Raw genomic sequence first — 10,391 nt, forward strand, 5'->3', positions numbered from 1 at the left:
CAGCTGCAAAATTGTCTCATCAAATGGGAAATTGAAATTCAAACACTGAAAAGCTCTCTTCCTTTAAAAGATTGTAAAAGGAGGATAGGATGGTCACTGCGAATCAGCTGTGGCTTTGATGACGTCATTGCCTTCCTTAGGCATCAGTTTTCTAGGCTCTGGCTCACAATAATAACATATATCCTGCAGGTGTGTATTGAATAGCTGAGAGACTTTATACAAAGACCTTTGTCAGAGCCTGTAGTGCAGCCATGAAGGCAAGAAGAGCGACTTACATTTATTGGATACCTACCAAGTACAAACCACTTAAACACAGACATGGATCCTAACCTTAAGAAACACACAGATACTTTGAAAGAATACTGTGCGTACGCAAAGAATAACTAAAATCACCTGTTCCAGATAAGGCAAGCAATACGGAATAAATAATTTCAGAGAAACCAGGAAGGTCCAGGGCGGACTTCAGAGTACCTGAGCTAAGACTTGGGGATGCAAGGTCGATCAAACGGGGAGGTTTGGAGACAGGAGTCACCTGGAAGAGTTCGCCTTTCCCCTTCCACCAGGGCCATTTCTAATGCGTCCTGGATAAGTCTACATGAATCTGTTTTGAGATGTAGAGACAGGAGGGACTTCCATTCAGATCCTCGTATCTCTCGGAGAAAATCCAAAACCAGCTTCAAAAGCAAAGCCTCTCATTATTTTCAGAGGTGTTCTCTTCGGTCCAGTAGCTGGGAGTAAAGAAACAAAGAAGAGGGTCAGACAGTCAGAGGCAGCACACTGAGAGCTGCGCGCCTATGTTCATCCAGTTCAGCTGGGCCTTTACACCTCTTCCCCGTCATCCAGATACTGAGTCTGGTGGTTTCGTTGTCCGCCCCCCTGCACACCCCCATCAATTCGCTTCCCCACAAACACACGCATTGCTGCTGTTGAGCCACTGCATCCTAGAAACTGGGATCGGACCAAACGACAGAGCCCTTTTCACCTAGATATGCCAGCAACATCATGAGTCACCGAGCATCTCCGTTGGCACCTTCTGCCAGGCCATATGTGCGCCCAGACCACCTGTCCTACTCTTGGGGGCACTCTGTGTTTCAGCCCCACCCCTGAACTCTGATGCTGTTCTCTCAGCAGTGGAAGGGACTCTTAATGACACCTGAATCTCCTCAACTCCAGAATAAACCCAATGCTCCTCCCAAGCTTACCATGTGTCCCTGCTGCTCTTCCCATTTAAACATTCGCTGGATCCTTCCAGGGTACTGGCTCCCCCCTAGGCCTTCATTGTGCTGCTCTATCTTTCTTGAACAATTAAAATATCTATTATTTCAATTTATACAAATATTTTATATATAAGACATATTTAAGATGTTTGGCAAAAAAAATATTTATAAAACTACAGATAAAAAAATTAGAAGTCTCTTTAGACGTTTGTTTCAAAAAATGTCAAGAAGTCACAGTCAAAAAGAGAAACCCATGGTCCTTGGCAGTCATTTCATTTCCCCCTCCTAGCATCCATCTGTGCCCCTTTCTTTGATACTAGCTCTGGTTTCCCATCAGTGTTCTGCCTTCGTGGAACCCAGGAAAAACACAAGCCCGGCTAAGATAATCAGCTTCTCTCCTCCAGAAACTGACTTCTAAAGCAGACATGCTACTGTGGGATAATGCTCTTGTACACTGTAAAGATTTGTCACTTGTGTTGGTTTAATAAAATGCTGATTAGCCAGTAGCCAGGCAGGAAGACTAGGCAGGGTGACCAGACTAGGAGAATTCTGGGAAGTGGAAAGGCAGAGACGCAGATGCCAGCTAGATGCAGAAAAGGCAAGATAAGAATGCCTCACTGAGTAAGGTACCAAGCCACATGGCTAAACATAGACAATAATTATGGGTTAATTTAAGTTGTAAAAGCTAGTTACTAATAAGCCTGAGCTAATAGGCCAAACCGTTTATAATTAATATAAGCCTCCGTGTGTTTCTTTGGGACTGAATGGCTGCGGGACTGGAAGGGACAGAAACTTCTGTCAACAACATACAACAATGGAAAAATGCTTGTGAGTAATAAACAAGCACCAAGTAGCCCTTCTTCCTGATTTCCTTCATCTGGGAGATGTCTTGATGGGGACCATCTGATACCCAGATGCTGATGTTTTCCTCAAGCCTGTCTATGCCCTGCACCACTGCCTCTATTTAAGTCATTCAAATGTTACTTCACTGCCATAACCTCAATTCAGAGATATAACCAGCAATCACATATTGTGCAGGATTTTCCGGGCTTTTTCCTTGTGTGAAGAGAGAAGGGCGGGGGAGAGCATGCATCAAAGGAAAATAGGAAACTATGTTCTGTGGAGATACCTTTTTTCTAAATATGGATGGAACTGTATAAATAGATTGATAAGTTCCTTTTTATTGAACAAAACATGCTGAATGTCTTTCTGTAGTCTCCCTCTAAGGGTTCCTTTCCCCTTATTGTGGCTACATAATATCACCCCGTACTTTACAAATACAGAAACCCACTCCCTGCCATCCAGAAGATCACAGTTCAGTAAAGGGATTATTCTTTCACACAAATAATAGGAGAAAAATCCATGAAAATATTTTTACCAAACAAGGCTCTAAATCTTCAGAGCAGGAAGCCCTGTGGGTCTGCTTAGGCTTCAGCTGGAGAAGGCAGGAATGGGGGCCCTCAATCCACCGTGCAGGCCTGGCCTAATCAGTCACCTCTCAGCCCCTCCAGCAGCAGCTGTGTTGCCGCCTCTGGCCCTCCTCTAATCTGTCACCACCAGGATATGTGGAACTGGCACCTTCCGAGATGGCCAATGTGCTGAAGAGTGGTGGGAACTGAACTTTGGTCCTGAAGAGCCATCTGGCCCGGGAGGCTATCTCCAGGACAAGGAAGATTTCGGGGAAATCAGCTCACACCTTGTCCTGACACTCAGCTCACAAAGTGCTGGGCTGCTGCCTCGCATCCAGTCAGAGGAGAAAACATCAGGGCCACAAACGTCCTAAGGGTCAGAGAACCAGGAGACAGGAGAGTGAAGATTGCGACCCGAGCTGTGTACAAGACAGACACTGGTTACCTCTGCAAAGCTGGTGCGGTAACAGAACAGCTCCCATAGACAACCATGTGAACTTTACGTAAAATTCAAAATGGAACTACCAGACGTTCAGGAAGCCCACTCTTGGCCTTATAGCCAAAGGAAACGCGGTCAATGTGTTAAGAAGACCTCTGCCATCTCTCACCTGGTGCAGCAGTGATATGGCGTCAACCTAAGTGTCCACTGTGAAGGAAGGAAGGAAGGAAGGAAGGAAGGAAGGAAGGAAGGAAGGAAGGAAGGAAGGAAGGAAATGTAACTATACATTCCATGGATCACCATTCATACTTTAAAAAGAACAAAGTTCTGCCAATTCTGACACTAATGAATTTAAACACACAAAAGTAGCCAGGCACAAAAAGACAAACGCTGCATGACCTTACCTATATTCTGAAAGTTAAAGAGTTGAATTCAGGCTAGCTAGATGGCTCAACAGAAAAAGGATCTTGCCACAAAGCCTGGTGACTTGAGCCTGGTCCCTGGGAGCTACATGGTGAACCAGCTTCTGAACGTCCTCTCATCTCCATATGGTGACAGTGTCCCAGTGGTACACACAAAGACACAGATTCACAGATACACACAGATTCACACACACACACATACACACACACACTCTCTCTCTCTCTTTCTCTCTCTCTTTCTCTCTCTCTCTCTCTCTCTCTCTCTCTCTCTCTAAATAAGTAAATGTAAAAAAAATAAATGAAGAGTTGAGTTTAAGAAAACATAGAGTAGAATAGTGGCTGCCCAGAGATGAGAATATTCATTTGGACCAGGGCAACTGGTTTGAAGATCCTGGGACTCCATGCCAGTTTTTTGTATGAACTGTGAAAATCTTAAAATCCACCAGAAAAAAAAAATTTTTTCAGATGACTTTCAATGAGATCCGCAAAACTGAAATGAGTTCTAGAATGTTCTCTTCCAGAAACAGCTAGATGTAGAGTACCCAATATGACACCCTGACTCCAGGGCCTAAGGAGCCTCCTGGGACTGGACCCTCAGTGCTAGGGCCCTGCAGTGTTTGAGGAATCTCCGACCTGCAGTAGAGCCCGGGACCTCGGCTGCTGGCACACAGGGATCCCCACAGTTATGGAGGGCGCTGGGACAGGGTGAAGTCACAGCAGCTAAAATCTCAGTAGTCTTGGGAGCGCTATTCAGATCTCTTTTTGTCATCTGTAGGGTGGGCACAATAATCATCCACCTTCTATGGAGGCTTATCTTGAGGTTCTGTGAGGAGGGGCTCTCAGCACACTTCCTGGAATTGGGTAAAAGCTCAAATACTGTCAGCTAGCATCAGGTTGCCCAAAAAAAGTCCAAAATATGCAGTGGGGAGGCTGTGCCCCCTTCCTTCCCCAATGCAAATGCCATAAATCAATGCTGTCCAAGAGAAGCCTACTGCAACGACAGAACGTTCTGTGACTGCAGCCGCCACGCGCCACACGCAGCTACTGAAGACTTAGCACGTGCTAAGTCTAACTGACAAAGTGAACTCGTTACCTCCACTCTTATTCCATAAGCTGAAGTAGCCCCGGGTGCCTAAGAGTGACCACCTTGGGCAGTGCACCCAAAAATGACCTAATAAGAGTTGGCAAAGCTTTGAAAGTTCAATAGCAGAGAGGCAAAACCATGGCTTCTTTTTCCAAGGGTAGGGAAGGACGGAGGAGCCCTCTGGGGGCATTGAACAACTGTACAGGCAAAGACTGCACGGCTCAAAGAGGCAACTCACCCAGTCGGTGCAGGGCCAGGCTCACAGCCAGCTGCACCCCACGACTGGTTTGGGAAGGACAGTCTCTCCGTGTTTCCACGTGTGGTTAATCTCTTGGGGCCAAGGTGCCTGCTCTTGCTATCAGGCAGTTTAACTGTGTATTTATGGCCCTGCCTGCCGAGTCCAAAATCAGCCATAAACAGTTCCAAACAGCACACTCAGGTCCTGTCGAGAGCCTGCATTTTCTGTATCCCAGTGAGGAGCGTGCTATAAACTGCTGAAAAGGTTAGGGGGCCGGGAGGAGGGGAAGCAGCGGCAAGGGCCCCTCTCGGTGGGAAGCAAGGCAGAGCGATAAGAGGAGCGAAGCTCAGGCTTGAGAACAGACGCCCTCTTAGCTTTGTGCTTGGGACCAAATGAGAAATGGGAGAACATACAGGGAAAGCAGTGATAAGGGGAGAGGAGGCAGCTGCCAGCGGGAGGGCACTTGAGACTGCTAGGCTTTATCAGCGGCAGCTGTAAGTGATGGTTTCAACCTCCAATTTTCGTGTCTGTTTGGGAACTGAAAGGCAAAAGGAGAAAGGGGGGGGGGACGCTTGGCCTCACTGAGGACTTTGTTTCTGAATTAATCTCAAGCAGCTTCCAGATTCGAGTTGAATTTCCCCTGGTTAAGAAATTATCTAAGACAATTATGAAACTCCCCTAGTTAACAAGATGAGAGGATGCTGTGGATGGCATTTCGAGACAAACAGCAGATAGTTAAATCCCCCTCTCTTATGTGCCTGGGGGAATTAAAGATGTTTGCCTTGAAAGTGTGTGTATTGTTGACTAAGAAATTCCCCTTTTAGGAGTTTATCCTAAGGCGGGGGGGGAGGGATGGGGCTGCATCTAAACACAGATACACACAGATGTTAACTCCAGCACTATCGATAGCAAAGGAAACTGTAAATATCTGGGTGGGGTTGGTATGTCCATACAATGAAAGAACTCATGTCTTCAGAAGCATTTAATAGCGTGGGGGAATGCATGTTTTCATGGTATTGAATGAAAAAAAAAAAGTGGAACTTGCCATTGTTTCTAGCCTATGGCAGCTTTACTGTAGGCTCTGTCTGCGGATGTTCCTGTGTATCAAGGAATAGAAAGATGTCAAGGCTTGGCTGGCAGAGAAATCAAAGTACTTTTACCTCGCTCTTTTGTACTTTATGGAAGTTTAAGTCTCAGTCTGAAGCACCCCAGGTTCTGCAACTGCCCAGCGGCCAGGGGAATGAAAAGGACAAGGCAGCTGAGGAAGCTTCTCGGGCCTGCCTGGCCTGAGTTCTCTCTTTTCTGGCACAGTGAAGGCAGCCGTTTGTTTCGTTTACAGCTTCCTGGTAAATCTAAAGTCACTCCAGGAATCCCAAAAAGTTTTCCTCAACATTCCTCAACGTATTTTATTTCCCCCACATGTCCAAGAAGAAATGGGCTTTCCCAATGTGTTTATGTGCTGGCTAAGAGGGGAATATTTCTGGTCATACAATTAGAGTCTTCCAGACATTCTGTTTTAATCCCCAGTTCCCACTAGTCATAACTAGCCCATTGCCCTGCTCTGAGACCTTCTTTTTAATTTTGAGGGAGAAATCTGGAGAATGTGGATTCCTTAATTCCAGAGAGTCTGCATGGATCAATTCTGTACCTCCAACTTCTGAAATGATGTTAGGAACATAAATAATAGATGCTAGAGAAATAACAGTCAGTGGATATGAGAGACAAGAAAGCAGAGTGAGAGACAGACTTCTCTTTGTCGGTATTCAACAAAATGCACAAGCAGTGAGGGAAATGACTGGGACGAACCCCACAAGCTGGAGCCCCAAATAAAATGTGTTTTAAAACAGCTGCCAGGGCTCAGCCAACAACACAGTGACCCCAGGACAGACAGAAGGAACTAACCCCTTAAGTTACTTCACTAAGAAAACTGATTCATCACGGGGCTAGTAACCATAGTCTTCTCTGAGTCAGTCTCTCTTCTCTACCTGACATCCCCAGTGTGTAAAAAAAAAAACAGGTTTTATTTCCCATCACTATCTGCAACAGTCTCCCGTTCCACGTTTTTGTTTTTTTTTTTTTTTTTTTTTCGCATGCCAGTAAGAGGCACTTGCTGCTCCCTGAGTGTGGGAACATTCTGAGAGAATTCTTTAATCAGGAGATTTGAAAGTGATAAACTGCCAGGTCTCTACCCAATGTGCTGGGGAGACTCCGTGAAGAGGACCCCAGGTGAGCTCATTTTCAGACATGCTGGCCAAATCACAGCCGTGGAGGGAAGCGTCCTGAGACTCGACAGACAGGCCTAGTCACTGGGCAAGCTCTAGTGAGTGATCCAAGTAAAGCCACACAGCATTGTGAGATAGTCATTCACTGTGTGACGGTGTATTGCCATGACTGGTATAATAAAAATCTGAGTATAAATAAATAGCTAGGCAGGATTTCCAGGGAGATATAGGAAGGGGAGAAACCTAGGTGCAAAGGAGACACGGAGGGGAAATAGTAGGTGCAAGATGGAAGAGAGGTAACGCCACATAATAGAACATAGTCTAATAGAAATGGATTAATTTGGGTTATAAGAGCTAGTTAGGAGCAAGCCTAAGCTATAGGCTGAACTTTTACAATAAGTCTCTGTGTCATTATTTGTGAGCTGACAGCCCCCCCCCCCCCCCCCCACAAAAAAAAATCCAACTAAAACACAGGGCAAAGCAAGCGCTCTGCAGAGCCCAGCCTACTGACACACATTCTAAGATCTAATACAACGGATGCTGTTTGAGGCCATGACATTTTGACATAGCTTGTGCTGACATAGAAACCCAGACACTGCTGATCAGCTTGCTGTGCTCCACCCTGAGAGCACTTTAATCCTCCTTGGCAGTGTGGAAGAACAACTCATTGGAGTTGTTAGCTTCTTTTATGGGCTTTTTAGGGAAAGAAATCAGTGGTATTTTCTCCACAAAAATCTCTATGCTCCACTTAACCCCAAAATAAAGGAGCAACAGCCAATATGCAACAGCCAATCAAAGTTTTACTCTTGAAGGCCTGGGGTAGCTCTTGTCTACAGAATAAAGAGGTTTCTGTTTCCCTCCAACCTTTGAGATGGCAGAGCCCTGGCTGCTATCTAACCGCCACCACACAGACAGTCCATGGAAAGCAAGCTGTCCTGATGTCACAGACAGCTCAGGTCTACAAGGGGCCATCATAATAGGTGGTGGCTGATGTTACAGGTCTAGGTCTGAGTATTCTTGTGCAACAACAGCTAGTGGCTTTTAACAGCCTAAATTAACCAGTTACACCTGGGCCTGTTGTAGGGGGAGGAGGTGAAAGACAAGAGATGCTCATGGTTCAGGATCCTGCAGAAGAAGGTGATAAAAAGTCATTTGGAGAATAAGGTGCGGCCCTTTTAGGACACCCCCTTGGCATCTGTAGGACCCACAGCAGTAACTCCAGAGCAGAAAGGTTTTGACTCCCAAGCATTTCTGTCTTTCAGTCACATTATACTTGGTTTACACATTTCTTTTCCTGCAAAATTCCATCATTCTATGTAGAGTGGAAATTAGAGGAAGAACTACCATTTACTTGCCTATTTGTTACTAACTCCTTGAGAAATAAAAACAAATTTAAAAAAGATGATTTGACCTTTGACGCTTGAGTCTTTAGGATTAGATTATATACAATCTCCAAGGAGCTTCTTGTGTCTTTAAAGAATCCAGCAAAGTCCGGGCAGTGGTAGTGCATGCCTTTCATCCCAGAACTCAGGAGACAAAGACAGATCTTTGTGAGTTCGAGGCCAGCCTCATCCACAAGAGCAAGTTCAAAACATGTTGTCAGTAGCCTATATTTTCATGGGTTAAGTAATTACTAATATCCTAATTTTACTCAGCAAAATTACAATAACAAATCAAAGTTTCTATTAGCTGAGTTTTTAAAATTGTGATCCAAACAGTACATACATGCACATGCATGCATACATACACATGCATGCCTTGCATCTGCGTGTGCATATGCACATATACAGTGTTAATTCATTGTTCTTGCAGTCATTAGCAACACTTTCAAACTCTACCTATACAAAAATATGTTTGGTTGGGGTCTCCTCTTTTTCCTTGCAAGGCTAGGGATTGAACCCAAGCATCAAGAATGGTAGGCAAGCCTTTTATGATTGCCAACTGACATGAGCTAGCAGAGGGGTCTCCTTTCTGTCAGTTAAAGAATTAACAGACAGGAAAACCTCTCAGAGCAATGTGGAAGTGAAGTTTATTGGCAGATGGTACAGAACTCTTGGGTTCCCCAGGACTGGGAAACACTAGAGAGGCCTGAGGTTTTCATTTTGATTCAAGTGATCTTCTTGGTGACTTCCCCCTACTCTCCCATTGGACCTAAGGCATCCTTTTGGTGCAGGGCTTGGGTCTCTGTTTCCATCCATGAGCACAGAAGCGATTTTTATAGTATAGAAATATTTGGTTGGCTGGGGTTAGTGAACCGTCCACCTTTTCTTTCCTTTATGTGACCTGAGGAAGATCACCACAGGTAATGGGTACTGACCTCCCTCAGAGAAACAGAAACTCCCTGCAGAGGACAAAGTCACAAGGGAACAGAAACTTACTGTTGATTGCTGGGAGCTAATAGTCGTGAAAAGCCCTCCAAGCTGGGTTGCATTCCCCTTTGTCCTGTGCCACTGGCTGGTTCACTGTCTCAGAACAGAGCTAAGCCCCCTGCCCCTCTGAGCTGTTTGGGAAAAACTCTTTCCTTCACCACCCCCTTTCCCCAGACCCTCCTCACTCAGAGTCCACAGTTAGAGAGCCTCACTAAAATGCTCTTTGGAGGTGGTCTATCCCTGTGCCCAAAGCCACCAGTTCATAGTACACAACCTACAATGGGACAGGAAACTGTGCAGTTTGCTGAGCCAACATTTTCTTGAGTTTCATCTGGAACTAGAGATTTTCCAAGAAAATGCAAAAGAAACAAAAGAAAACTGAACAGAGAGCTGGCCAGGATGTCACAGGACGGTCTCATGCTGACCTCTAATGGACGTCGGCCTTTTCACACCCCTTTTCTTAGACCTTGGGCTGTTCAGAAGAGTTCATTGAGCTTGTCCCAGGATGTGTGCATCTGTGCATGCGTGCATGGGTATGTGAGTGTGTGTGTGTTTACAGTAGAATTCCAAACACCTTAACCTGAGTAGAACATCTCTCTCACTAGTTCAAAGTCCTATTGGAGGAAGCTTTCCTGATGCCACCATGATCTTGTTCCCACACAGTTAAAAAGAAAAACAGAAAGGCCAAGTTCTGGAGAAGAGTTGAAACAACTCAGCACCCAAAGTGATGGCACACATACAAACCGGCACTGTTGGAAACCTGTCTGGTAACACTGACCATAGGCTGACCTCAGGGTTAAGCAGCTCTAGTCCCAAGTAAGCCAAATAAAAATGTGTGAATCCACTCACTACAAACATGCACCAGATGACCATGGCATTTCATGACAGAGAAAAGGTGGAAACTGTGTAAGAACTATTGACGGAAAAGACAAGGGCAATCTGTGTCCGAGCCACACAGTGCAGTTCTATGTACCGGTATCATTTTGCATGT

The sequence above is a fragment of the Alexandromys fortis genome, unplaced genomic scaffold (assembly GCF_014885135.2).
Source record: "Alexandromys fortis isolate MF-2015 unplaced genomic scaffold, M_Fortis_MF-2015_v1.1 scaffold_6, whole genome shotgun sequence".
In the NCBI taxonomy this organism is placed as follows: Eukaryota; Metazoa; Chordata; class Mammalia; order Rodentia; family Cricetidae; genus Alexandromys; species Alexandromys fortis.